This window comes from Ictalurus punctatus, chromosome 7 (genome assembly GCF_001660625.3).
Source record: "Ictalurus punctatus breed USDA103 chromosome 7, Coco_2.0, whole genome shotgun sequence".
Taxonomy (NCBI): domain Eukaryota; kingdom Metazoa; phylum Chordata; class Actinopteri; order Siluriformes; family Ictaluridae; genus Ictalurus; species Ictalurus punctatus.
The window spans coordinates 26,088,789-26,103,416 of NC_030422.2; the positions used below are offsets into that span (position 1 = coordinate 26,088,789).

General features: G+C 38.4%; 1 pseudogene; it reads right to left on the reverse strand.

Moving 5' to 3' along the window:
* Window positions 1-84: 84 nt before the first annotated feature.
* The window catches only part of LOC124628347 (carcinoembryonic antigen-related cell adhesion molecule 5-like), a 33,598-nt pseudogene continuing 19,054 nt past the window's right edge, over window positions 85-14,628 (reverse strand).

Genomic DNA, 14,628 nt, shown 5'->3' on the forward strand with positions numbered 1-14,628 from the left:
ACACGTGTATAAAAGTAATAAAAATGACCCCCTTTATACAGAAAACACATGAAAGTGTTTTTTTGTTTTGATTTGTTTGTTTGATTGTTTTGTTTTTAAATTTGCAATATCTTAAAGTAGACTTTATTCACAGTCTGTGTGGTGCAGGATTGATAAAATATTTCCACATCTGAAATTTTTCATGCTCTCTGTTTAGCTTTAGCCAAACAAAATATTTTAAACAAAATATTAATGAGAAACAGAGCTGATGATTTATACTGCAAATGTAGGTATTATTCTTGAAGAGTACAACAATAATGATGCATAAGAATGAATTTATGCATTGTTTCATAGGATGTAATCACTTGTAAAGCAACTGGAGGTTAATCAGTGAATAACGCCCCTTAATAAAATACAGCTGCTTTGTATGCATGTATATTTTAATGCAGGGTATCATTTGTGTGACCTAAAAGTACAATTGTAATTGCTGAGATACTTACAAATTTAAACCAAATAATAATAATAATTGAAAAAAAACATTAAAATACCAAGTAAATAAATTGAGAGATTGCACTGTACTGAGCACCTCTAACTTTACATACACTGATACTGCTTATGTCCACATGGATGGAGATGAGTACAAACGTTTGCTGGAGATAAAACTGTACACTCTATGCACATGACTTTTCAAACAGGCTTGTTACAGTGCAATAAAAATACATTAAAATGACACACATTTTAAACCAAATAAGTGCAAAGAACCTGTACAAAAAAATCTCACTCCGATTTTACTGTCAATGCACAGTGCACACTTCTCTGTCTCTTCTCTCTCGTCTGTTCAGTTGTGTATTCACTCCTCCAGCACCTGTAAATGAACATTTACAGCTGTTTTAGATTTTAGTTCCTGAAATGGTTAAACTTTGGTGTTTTAAGCCAACAGCAAATCATTAAGGAACATTTAAAAGGCAATGCAAATTTATATTTCAGTATATACAGTAATTATTAAATATAAAGCAGTAAATAGTGATGGCTTATTTAAGGAGAAACTGTCATGTATGTTATTACACTGCAATATTTGCACTTCTTATAGTAGAATTTCTCTTAACTGCACTGACACTATAGGATTGAGAAACAAATTTCATGAAAATGTATAAAAATGTTATTTTAAACCAATTTATTGTTTATTAACAGAAATGATACTAGCGTATTTTCCAAATAATTGGATTGGCAGTAGAGTCAACAACTTTGATTTGGTCTTGAACAAGAGACACGGGCTTGTTTAATCCACACACTGTATTCCACGGTAGCTAATGATACATCAGCAAAAACGAGTCTTTGTAAATGTAAAGTTAATAGGCCAGGTAGTGGTGGGAGATATATACATATACTACAAATAGAAAGTGTATTAAATCCAGTTTCTACTGTGAAAAAGTGTGAAACTGATTTACTTGTCATAATATGCATTATACATTCAGCTGTGGGCTCTGGTTGCCTTAGGGTTGTTTATTCTTTTGTATAGACTGAGGTTTATTTGTTTTCCTGAGTTAGTTGAGGGTGTGAACACAGTGAGCTTTAAAAGTAAAGTTAAACCCCAGTAAATTAAAGTACTAGAGGACTCTCTCACTTTGTTTACTGAGTGTTTGAGCTGTGAGAGGAACCAGAATGCACATCTCTATTTTCTACTGCTAAGAGCTACAGTTGACTCACTTCCGCTGTGATTACATCATGATACCCAGCAGCTGGTAAGGCTCGCAGAAACAGGAAGAGAGGACACTGGAGCTGCTTTTGACATTGTTTGCTTTTAGGATTGCTTTAGTTGTAGTAATTTAGAAAGGTGTTAGCAATCTAACTGAGGCTGTAGCATTTATATTACACTATTTATATTTATAACGGTTTATAACTCTGACTGAACTCCTACTGAGCAAGGCACAAAACCTGAACTAGGGTTTCTATACAATTCTAAGATCTCTCTAAGTATTTCTAACTTAATTTGAGATTTGTAAATAAAACAAATCTTACCTTTGTCTTACCTATGTGTTCTGCTTCAGCAGTGAGTAAACAGTTTCAGACTCTACACTGGCCTTCACTAGATGTAAACAAGAAATGCTGAATTAATGTCCACAATCAACTGCAACTAATCTAAATAGCTAAACAGTCAATAATGGAATGAATTGGTCAATAAATCAAAAAACAATAAAAGTTAATGTACATGCAAATTTATATAAATATATACGATAGCTTTACCTTGATTTTTCTGTGCTTTATTCTGTGGCTTGAGTTCAAGCTCAGTGTAAATCACATCACTGGGTCCAGCATCATCATCTGCAGTGACAGTGAACAGAACAAAACAAACACAGCTACAGCTTTAACCTGAATCAACCTGTGGAAAAAAATCAGTGTGTGGAGTTACAGGTATATGATGGGATGAAGCTGAAGACAAATGTGGAGCTTATAGTCACTTCTACATGGTATGTTCTCTTTCCATTTTTTTTGTTGAAAAATGCTAACTTTATATGCACATTAACTGAAGCTTGATATGTATAGCATTAAAACCACTGATGGTGAAGGGAGCATTGACTATTTCGTCACAATGGCATCAAGGGGTGGGATATATTAGGCAGCAAGTGAACAATTAGTTCTTGAATTTGATGTGTTGAAAGCAGGAAAAATTGGCAAATGTAAGGATCTGAGTGACTTTGACAAGGGCCAAATTGCGATGGCTAGATGACTGGATTCGAAGGACAGGTCTTGTGGCGTGTTCCCGGAATGCACTGGTAAGGAGTAGAGATTGACCGTTAATCTGTTCGTCACGACTTCCTCTTTAAGCAGCGTGCTGCAGAGCATGTGAGTGCACGCTGCTGTGCAAGGTGCGCGAGCACCTGCTTTTCCTTTGGTGACGTTCGTGACATTTGGACATGTGCATTTGTTCTGTTTTGTTATGTCTCCTCCCTGTTCTGTCATTGGCTATTGTTTCACGTGTGTCTGAAATGCCCTCAGCCGTCAGCTATTACGACGCTGATTATGTTTGTATATATACCGCGCGCCTTCCAGCCCACAGCGCGGAATATTAGAGTAGTTTAGAGAGAACAGAGACTTAGTTTAGATTCCTTATGATAGTCATAGTCAGTCATGCTGGTTTCTCCGCTCCCAGTATCTCGCCATTGTTTATGTTTCATGTTTTGTGTATCAACCCTGTTTTCCGTGACCACGACCTTGATTCCTGCCTAGCCATGTGTAAGCCTGTCTACCGATTGCTTGACCTCTTGTTTGTCGATTACGTTTTTTGGATCACGTTTTGGATTTTCCTGCCTGTGTCTCTCCTAAATAAAACCTGTTCAAACTGCGTTTGCATCCGTCATATCTCCGTTACGTCACGAAACGTGATACTGTTTAAACGATAATTTTCTAATGCATGTAGGACGGGAAAGCTTGCTCGTCTGATCTGATCCCACAGAAGCACTACTGTAGTGAAAAACTTCATAGCTTGCTTCGTATGGGGCTGCGTACTCACCGACCAATCAGAGTGCCATGGAAGAAGGTGGGATGAATTACTTTTTCTTTTAGATCATGTGGAGGCCGGGTGCGTGTACGTTGTTTATGTGGGGAAAAGATGGGACCAGGATGCACTATGGCAAGCCAGCGAAGGTTGTGTGATGCTTTGGCCAATGTTCTGCAGTGAAACCTTGGGTTCTGGCATTCATGTGGATGTAATTGTTTGATATCCATTGGAGCAGAATATATTTGTGTTTTTTTTTTTTTTTAACAAAAGATCAAAAGGTTAAACAATTAAGACGATTTTTCACAGCCTTCTGCACTCATATTTACAAAGGGTGTCAATATTAGTGGAGGGCACTATATACAGTATCTCACAAAAGTGAGTACACCCCTCACATTGTTGTAAATATTTGATTATATCTTATCATGTGACAACACTGAAGAAATGACACTTTGCTACAATGTAAAGTAGTGAGTGTACAGCTTGTGTTACAGTGTAAATTTGCTGTCCCCTCAAAATAACTCAACACACAGCCATTAATGTCTAAACCGCTGGCAACAAAGTGAGTACACCCCTAAGTGAAAATGAGCAAATTGGGCCCAATTATTATATATATATATATGTTATATAGTATTATGTAGAATTAGAATATATAATAAACAGGCTTTAGTAGTTTCTTTCTCTCTGAGGTTTATAGTGGAATTGACACCTAAAATGAGAGATGCGTGCAGATTTTTAGTATAGCAGATGATTCAATGTACTGTAGACTGTAAGTCCATCCATCCATCCATCCATCTTCTATATCGCTTATCCTTTTCAGGGTCATTTGGAAACCTGGAGCCTATTTCAGGGAGCATCGGGCACAAGGCAGGGTACACCCTGGACAGGGTGCCAATCCATCGCAGGGCACAGTATTTTTTATATATAAAATGTGAAGTTGCATTATAATATACTCCACCTTTATTCTTGTATGACTCCTTTTTCTTCATAACCTGTGCATAAACATCCCCACTGGGTTCAGCTGCAGTGTCACCTAATCACAATGTAATGTGATAGTAACTACAGGAGATGTATTTACTGTATGGTGTTAATCTGAGATTTATTCCTTCTAGTGAAGGTGGAAATATTTGATATGAAATAAAGAAATCTCTCTCACTTTTATTTGTGTCTACAGAAAAGAGTGCAAATAAAGAATAAACAAACTTTCAGACAATTTTGAAAGCAATTCCAATGAAATGAACATTGAATGTTTACATTAGCTTGTTAGTAAGAACATAATCTTATATTGAATTACTGTATACACAAGTCATGGACCATTTTGTTAATATGTTTGTTATTTCCATGTTTGTGCAACTTATACTATTTCATGTTTTATAGACTAAGCTTTGTAGAAGTACTGATTACATTATAAGCAATTTCTTGAAAACTAGTTATCAGACCTTTGATGGATTTGTGCCAACAAAGCAGGATCAGTAAAAGGATGATGAACAGCAAGGCCAAACTCAGTCCCACAGCCACAAATACTATATCAATATTGTATGTAGAACCTGAGACAGAGGAAAGAAAGAGTCACAAACGATAAAAACCTGCTGTCACTAATAATAGCCCAATTTCTAATTCTCCATTTCTGTCCAAACTGTTTTAAAGAGTGTTTACCAGCAATCTCTCTGAGCCTTTCCAATCAGATCCACATTCTCTACTGAGACTGCTCTTCAAGGAGTCACTCATAATCTACTCCTTTCTGCTGCTGCTGGTGTCTTTCCTCTATCAGTATTTCTAGCTTGGTTCATGTTTCCTTTTTCTCCTGCCCCTGACACACAAAGTATCCCTCAATGATCAATCATTGGCCCTCTCCTTTTAACTACAGGTACAGTATATGCATCCACTTGCTCAGATCATTCAAAAACATCTGAGTTTCTACTGTTAAGCAGATACTGTAACACTGATTTATCTCATCAGGAGAGCTGTCTTCCACATCATTAACTGTATACATTCATGATCTAAAATAATGGATGGACTCCAACATTATTAAATTGAAAACAGATATTTTATTTGCACCCAAAACTCCACTGTTTTAAAATTCCAGATATTCAGTAGATATTAATGGCATTAACGTTAAACCTTCAACAAATGTTCACAATTTATTCATAATTTTTGACAACACGGTTTCATGTGAACTCTGCATTAGGTCAATCTCTTTATCAGCTCTGCATGACCTTTACTTAGTTTGAAAGAATTTGTGCTTCATGACTTCATCATTTCACATTTTTGAAGATCTCTTCATTCTCATTTTTGGTATAACTCTTAATCAACTTCAAGATGTTTGAAAATATGTTTGCTGTAGTCTTTACTGCTACGACCTGGTCTAGGTCAGGCTGCACCATACAATAAAATAAAAAGAAAAGGTTTGGCGAGACCAAGATTGCGTTTGCTTTGTTTTTATTCTCCAGACGGAGCACCTTTTGTATATACAGTGGTTTCACTCTTCAGAAGCCCGCCAGTCCAAAATAATAAACAAAAATACCCCCTAACCTTACCAAAAGAAAACTAACAAAACTACAAGAAAAGAAAACAAAAATACACCGTCTTCCTCACTCCCTAGCTAACCCAAAACGAGAAGAAAAGAAGAATCAACACAAATGGCGCCGACTTCCTACAAACCAGTCTTAACCGTGCACTATTTACAGACATGACTATTAGTGTGTTACTTAACAAAATAATATATACATATATACACAAGTGTATCACATGAATCGTAACGGGGCAGAGCATAAACAAAGTCAAATCAGACATAAGGTCATACACAGGCGAAAAGCACTCCTCTCTATACACAAAGCAGTGGCAATGATCTGCCCTGTGATGGAGACTGATGAGGCTTAAGTACACTTCCGGAAACATGCAGGCAATCAATCCTGTCGTACAAGGCCGGAGCAGGTGTTGACAAGACGTGATCATCCACTAGCAAGATAGAATGTGACGCATGCAGTAGGTGGGGTCTAGAGAAGGAGGGAGGAGACAAAAGAAACCCATCCCACCACCGACACAGATACACAAATGGCACAAACAGCAAACAGAAATACACTGGATAACGTAACACCCCCTCCCTTAAGAGTGAACGTCAGGTTCACAACTGTCATTAAAATAACACCAAGATAGGGAGTCGGCCACAACATTTTCAGATCCTTTCCTATACTGAATGGTTATGTTAAAACCTTGCACAATCAAGGATCGCCGCATGAGCCATTGGTTGCTGTTTGACATACGATGTAAAACACTAGGGGGTTGTGGTCTGTAAAAACAGTAACAGGAGCAGAGATAGAACCAATAAAAACTTTAAAATGCTGGAGCGCAAGCAAAAGGTCAAGGGCCTCCTTCTCAATAGTGCTGTAGTTCAACTGATGATGGTTAAACTTGTGAGAAAAGAAGCTAACCGGGTGATCTATGCCCTGAGCATCTTCCTGAATCAAGACAGCACCGGCACCCGTACCACTGGCGTCTACATCAAGTTTGAAGGGCTTCACAAAAGATGGAGCAGAAAGAACAGGTGCAGTACATAACATCTTAACAGACTCAAAAGCAGACTCACAGCTAGAAGACCACACGAAAGGAACAGAGTTACGGAGGAGATTTGTGAGAGGCAACACAACATCTGAAAAATTCTTACAAAAACTCCTATAGTACCCAGCCATCCCAAGAAAGCGTCGAGGTTCTCTTTTTGTCTTAGGTGCAGGAAAAGTGGCAATGGACTTAACTTTAGCATCCAGTGGGTGAACAGTACCATGTCCAACCTGTTTACCGAGGTAGGTTACAGCGGCATGACCAAACTCACATTTTGTGAGGTTCAGAGTAAGAGAAGCTGTCTGGAGACGAGCAAACGCACGGGCTAACACACAAATATAACTATCCCAGGTGTCTGTAAAAATGACCACATCGTCGAGGTAGGCTTCACAGTTCTCTACATCTCCCAATACCTGTGCCATTAGCCGCTGAAATGTAGCTGGAGCATTTTTCAGACCAAAAGCCATTACTGTATACTGGAGGAACCTATCTGGTGTAGCGAAAGCAGAAACCTCAGCTGCACGTGGGGTGAGTGGAACCTGCCAGTAACCCTTTAGAAGGTCCAGTTTTGTGACAAACTTTGCATTTCCGATTCGGTAAACACAATCTTCCATTCTTGGGAGGGGAAACGAGTCCGCTTTAGTTAAAGCATTGACTTTTCTATAATTGGTGCAGAACCTATAGCTTTTGTCAGGCTTTGGAACTAGCAGGCAGGGCGAGCACCAGGGACTACAGCTAGGCACAGCAAGGCCATTTTCAAGCAAGTAGTTTGTTTTTTCTATCATAATGGCACGTTTAGTGGGATTAACCCTATAAGTACTTTGTTTAATTGGAGCATTATTATTAACATCAATATCATGTCTGAGGACAGTAGTACGAGAAGGGTTATCAGAAAAAAAGTGATGGATATTTCTTTAAAAGACTTATTAAATCACCCTGGGCTGACTCTGACAAGTGTGCAAGTTTAGACTGGATATTTGCCAGCCATTCAGAGTTTGGCAACTGAGCACAGGGAAAACAAGCCCTACCTAAACTGAGACCATCCACCTCAGGAGAATACTCAGACGGTGGCACGCTCATAGAGGCAGCAGCTTCGGACGTAACAACAGGAACTGAAGAGCCAACATCCATGGTAGCACGAAAGATATAAGGCTTTAACATATTCATATGGCACACACAAGTCTTTCGTTTCCGGTCAGGGGTTTTCACAACATAGTCTGTATCACTCAACTTAGACTCAATAAGATAAGGACCTGAGAACCTAGCCTGGAGAGCAGAGCCAGGTAATGGCAGTAAAACCAAAACCTTGTCACCCGCTTGGAATGCACGCACCACAGCCTTTTTGTCAAAACGAGCCTTCATACAGGCCTGAGAGGATGCCAGAGAACTTTTGGCTAACTCAAAAGCAGTATGTGGGTGCTCATGAAAGGAACTAACATAATCTAGGACATTCCTAGTTAGGGGTTTCACCGTACTTGGAGACAGGAACTCTTCCTGTAAAACCTTTAAAGGTCCACAAACAAAGTGCCCAAAGACTAACTCGGCCAGACTGAAACCAAGTGACTCTTGTACAACATCACGGACGGATAGCAAATAATAACAGGGGAATCTCTTCATCCCAATCTTTTCCCTGACCTAAACAGTAGGTCCTAAGCATAGACTTCAATGTCTGATGGATGAGTTCTTATGCACCCTGTGACTCTGGGTGATAAGCACTAGAAACCTGATGATGTTCAGTTGTGTCATAACCTTCCTGAACAGAGCAGACATAAAATTTGAATCCTGGTCTGACTGGATGTATTTTGGCAAACCAAAAGTAGTACAAAACTTGACAAGACCTCTGATGACAGCACGAGACTTTATGCTACGCAGGGGTATAGCTTTAGGGAACCTAGTAGCAGGAGATATAAAAATTAGTAGGTATGAATTACCAGACTTGGTTCAAGGAATGGGGACCTACACAATCTATTAAAATTCTTTCAAAAGGTTCTCCCATAACAGGTATTGGTTGAAGTGGAGCAGGGAGAACGACCTGATTTGGTTTCCCTGCAGCCTGACACATGACAGGAGCGGCAATACCTGGCTACCTCTGACCTCATAGCAGGCCAAAAAAATGCTTTAAAACATGGTCATACGTCTTCCTCACACCAAGGTGACCAGCGAGATCATGGTCATTCGCAATACTTAACACTTGGGTTCGGTATGTTTTTGGAAGCACAACTTGAAAAACTGACCTCCAATCCTGCTCAGAGTTCGGGGGTGTCCACTCACGCATTAATACATTCCCATCAAAGAAATACTCTGTATAACATTGAGGTAACTTGGCCTTATCTACAGGAGCAGCAATACAGTGAGAGAGTGAAGCATCTGTTTTCCGGGCAGCCACAAGCTGTTCTCGACCAACACCCCATTTACCACACTCTTCTTCAAATACTGAAGAAGGTTTAGATTCAGTAAGAACCCCAGGACTAGAACACAAATCTTGGATTTCAAACAAGGATATCGTCACTACACATAAGGTCTGAAATATCGACAGCACCATTCATTTTGTGAGCTTGGGTGCGTATCACTACACAGGAACTGAAGACAGAGGGAAACTCACGTAAAAGTTCATCGCTCTCATGCAACACGGGAGCATCTGTTACAACAGGCAAATGGAAAACCTTTCACCCACCTCAGTAGGCTCAAGCATGACTCGCTGTTTTAGGATGATTTTAGCTGATCCAGGTTAAATTTAGTAGCCATATCTTATAACCTGTACACACTGACCACCACACAGGCAAAACCGCCGAAAGAGAAACGGGACGAAACGAGGGAAAGCACAGGATAAGCCCCCAATTCTGTTACGCCGGATAAGCACAGGATGAGTCCCCAATTCTGTTACGACCCGGTCTAGGTTGGGGCGCAACATACAATAAAATGAAAAGAAAAGCTTTGGCGAGACCAAGATTGTTTTTATTCTCCAGACGGAGCACCTTTTGTATATACAGTGGTTTAGATTAGACACACAAATGGCACATAGAGCAAACAGAAATACATTGGATAACGTAACATTACTCATACCAACCACACATTAAATGTGTACTCTATCATGAACACTATTTATCCATCTCACAGAGAATCAAATAAACAAACTCTTAATTCTCACACAGTGCATGGCCTCACCGTAACACTCTACACCCTGGAGTCTTAGATCCACCAATACTGATCTATTAGTAGCTCCTAACAACCAGATTGACAAAAATGGGCAGAATGTTTAATGCCATAATCCACCCCCAGGCCTTTAACTGCACGTCCATGAACTCACAACACAAGTTTTGTACCAACAGTTTTCCCTTTTTTTTCTTTTTTTTTATGTATGGCAATAATTAATGCCATACGTCTTTAGTGCATATCACACTTTGTATGCATATTGTGCAGCTCTAATCTACACCAGTACTGAGTGCTGAGGTGAACCTGAGGTTAATGAGTACTGAAGAGATGATCACACTCACCTGATACAGTCAGTGTAACAGCATCACTGGTGTGTGAGGAGTGTGAACCTCCTCTCTCTCTTCCTCTACAGGTGTATTTACCTGCATGAGATGTTTCAGCACTACTGATTCTGTACTCCTGTTCACTACTGACACCAGAACTATCTTTATTCCAGCTGTAGAACCAGTCAGAGTCCTCTTCATCCTGTATGTCACATCTGAGAGTGACAGTCTCTCCTCTGTACACCTGTTCATCAGGATTTATGGACACCACAGGTTTTGGGAGCACTGTACAAAGATAATAAAATATGTCCTGAAATAATTAGTATGCTTTTGATTGATTGTTTTTCATGAGTGTATAGAGTTTAGAAGATTTTGGAAAAGAATGTAACATTACACATGGAACTCTGAAAAATGTTTTGGACAAGTTATAACCACTTGCACCAAAAAGTCCAACGTCTTCTACAGATCCTGATTCTAATCATTTGGTATTGTGTTAGATGTATTTATAGTAAAGTATTATTCAGATTTATTTAATAAAATGAACAGGTGATTGAGATTTTTAATATAAATAACTGTTGTTTTGTTTAATCCATTTATTTGACATCACATTTTATTCTGTATAATTCCATGTTTTGGTCATTGGTAAGGAAGCAGACTGGAGCAAAAGAAAAAAAAAAATCCTACAATTATTCGAGATCCTGATGTGATCTGGCTCCAAGTGTCTTATGTATGATTTCCAAAGTGATTAGTCAGCACTTACAGAGACAAAGCAGGTGATTTATTTACAGTGTAGCTTTAAGGCCTCTGGTATCAGACACACGCTGTACATTCTTTCTATAGTGATCATAATTTAATATTCTGTAGTGAGTGTTTCAGCACTAATGTCTGTGTTTCAGTTACAGTTATAAACACCATTATGAGTCTGATTAACATGAGTGCTGTGTAATTATAATTTCCATCGTTCTCCTACCATGAGATTTATTATCCCTACATAACACTGATATCTGATAGTCTGTGTCTCTTATAACAGAGATTCTCTTCCTGATGAACACACACTCAGCGGTACTTTACTTTAACTTTTGCTCTCACTGTTCATGAATGACATGCTTTATAAATATCTAAAATATAAGAAGAAATAACTTAAAACATGCAGTCAAAGAGTAGAAACCATGACGTACCTCTAACTGTAACTGTAACTGGATCACTGAGCTCTGAGTCGTACTTTCCTCTGCGTGCTTTACACTGATACACTGTTTCTCCTGCATTAGAGACTGTATCATGGAGTGTGTCGGTGTCTTCAGCTACTTGGACTCGATCTTTGTACCAGAGAAAAGTCCATCCATTAGACAGCAGATTACAGTTCAGAGTAACTCTGTCTCCAGTGTAGACGGAGCTCTGAGGATTCACTCTCACAGTCGGTTTGGGTTTTTCTGTTGATCTGAAATGATGATGATATTAAAGTTTTCCTCTTTACAACATAAACAATAGTTTTATCATCTTAATCAGATGATTTGTGTCTAATAATGCATTTATATTCTGCATTTGTTAAACAGTTACAGTTGTGCGATTTTATTACATGGTCAACATGGTCTTATAATATCATTATACTCTATATATACTGTACATGGAATTAATTTAATAAATTGTTCATAATTGAACAAACACACTGAAGTTTAAAAGGTTTTTCTTTTTTTCAAAATGTACTTTATGAGTGGTGCATAAATACACACTCTTAATGAATTCATCTTCATCAGTGTGTTCACTATTATGAATGTTGAACACAGTGAATGTACAACTACACTATTAATCAATACTAGACACAGGATAAGTAACGAAACGTTGTTGTTGTTTATTTCAGAATCTGTGACATTTTAAAGCAACCTTGTGAACTTAATTCACTCTGCATGTGGTGATGTGATGCTGAAATTAATAAATATTGGTGTGAAGAAGAGATTAACACACACACACACACACACACACACACACACACACACACACACACAGAGTCAGAACTGATTTTGGTCTCTCTGTACAGTTACAACAAATACATAAAATCAGTCAAACACACCCTTCTCTGACCATCTGATATTTAATCAGTGTGTTTTGTAATGATTATGTGCATCAGTGCATGTTACAGGAGTGTAAGATCAGACATGTACCTATCACTGAGAGAGTCACTTCATTGCTCCCTGTCGTTGTCCGTCCATCAACAGACCCGCAACATCTGTATTTGTGACTCTGATCTACTTTTATAGTGTAGAAATTTTCAGCAGAACTGTGAACATTATCATCATCTTTGCTCCAGTAGTACCATCTATTTCCTCCTGAAATCCTACATGTGAGTGTAACCGTCTCTCCTCTGAATATTTGAGGTGAATTCGGCTCCACAGACAGAACTGGTATAATCTCTGCTGGAAAAGTCAAAAAGCAAACACACATTGTCAATGTAAATAACTTAAATTCTGCATGACAATGTACAAACAATCTTCTCCACCTTAATACAAATACAACATGTACACAACATAGGCAATAAAATATGTATAAATCACCTTGAGCTTGTCCAACTCGGATAAGTGAAATAAGCACTAAAAAGGGAAGAGGAACAGAGAATATGATGTAACACTGACTTGATTCTTTTCTTTAAGAAGACAAATGAGAACAATGTCATATACTGCAAAAAAATCTATATTTAGTTTCACTTCAGCTATAAGAAATGCAATATATCGACCTGTTTCAATAATGAATGGAGTTTAGAAAAAGCTATTTTCACTCAGGTCACTATGCTGCTCATTACTGTCTCATGTTTAATCTGATCCACATCTGCTAATCTGAAGCTGGATTACACACTTCCTTCTCTGTGTCTCTCACATGAGAAAGGCGCTCCTGTGCACTAGAGCTATGCTGTAATACATAAAGCCTGCAGGATGATGTCATATATGAGGAAAAACCTGAGCTCAGTAGCACATACAGGCTAATGAACACACACAGTTTAGGATGATCAGTGTAAATTGTTATTTTGTCTTCTGGGAAACTTGTAAGTATCTTATTTAGCGTCTGAAGGGCAGTACTAAATGGAAAAAATAAGATCTTTAAACAAATAAACAATTTAAACTGATCATCCTGTTCAAAAGTTTACACCCCCCTGAATCTTAATGTATCGTGTCACCTTCTTGAGCATCAGTGAATGTTTTGCACCTTATGTAATAGTCGTGTACGAGTCCCTCAGTTGTCCTCTGTGTGAAAAGTCAGATCTGAACATCATATAGCCTGTGTTGGAAAGGGCTAAAATATACAGAAGATGCTGGACTCTGATCATATACACTCTGATCATATACTCTTCCTTTCATACCTTATAAGAAACAGAAAATGTTCATCCATGATAAAAGCCCACGAAAAATTTCACAAACCAAAATCTGATTCACACTCTGAAAAAACTCCATGTCACCTCAGACACTCTACAACCCCAAATAACACACAAATCCTGAAGATGGCAGATTTTAGATTCTACACATATGCACTAAAATGGACCAAAAGGTCCTCACTGCAGTCTGTAGCATAATGACACATTGGATTTTATCCACTAGGTACTGTATGTTGTAACACGCATGCGCCAACTGCAGACACAGATCATTAATACTGCAGACACAGTACGTCACTGTTATCCATCTATGGTTAGGGTTGGAGTCAGTGTTAAAGTTAGAACATCCAGTACATGGTATATCTAATCTAATGTCATTACACTACAGGATGAAGTGAGGACACGCCCAATTAACAGCAATCCACATAAACTATGCTGAAAACAAAAAATATTTAGTCCCCTCTGACTCCATTGGAACAGCAGGTCAAGTTATTGTTATTGCTGCAGACTGAAGACATTTGGGTTTGAGATCAAAAGATGAAAAGGAGAAGAGAGGTTAGAATTTCAGCTTCTGTTTCCTGGTATTTATATGTAGACGTGTTAAATGACATAGAACATACCACATTTCTTTCAGACCACCCAATTGGTAGATACTAGGAAATAAAAGCTGAAATCCTAAACTCTTGTCTCATATCCATCTTTTGATCACAAATCCAAATGTCTTTGGTGTACAGCAGAAACAAATGAATAGGCCGTGCCGT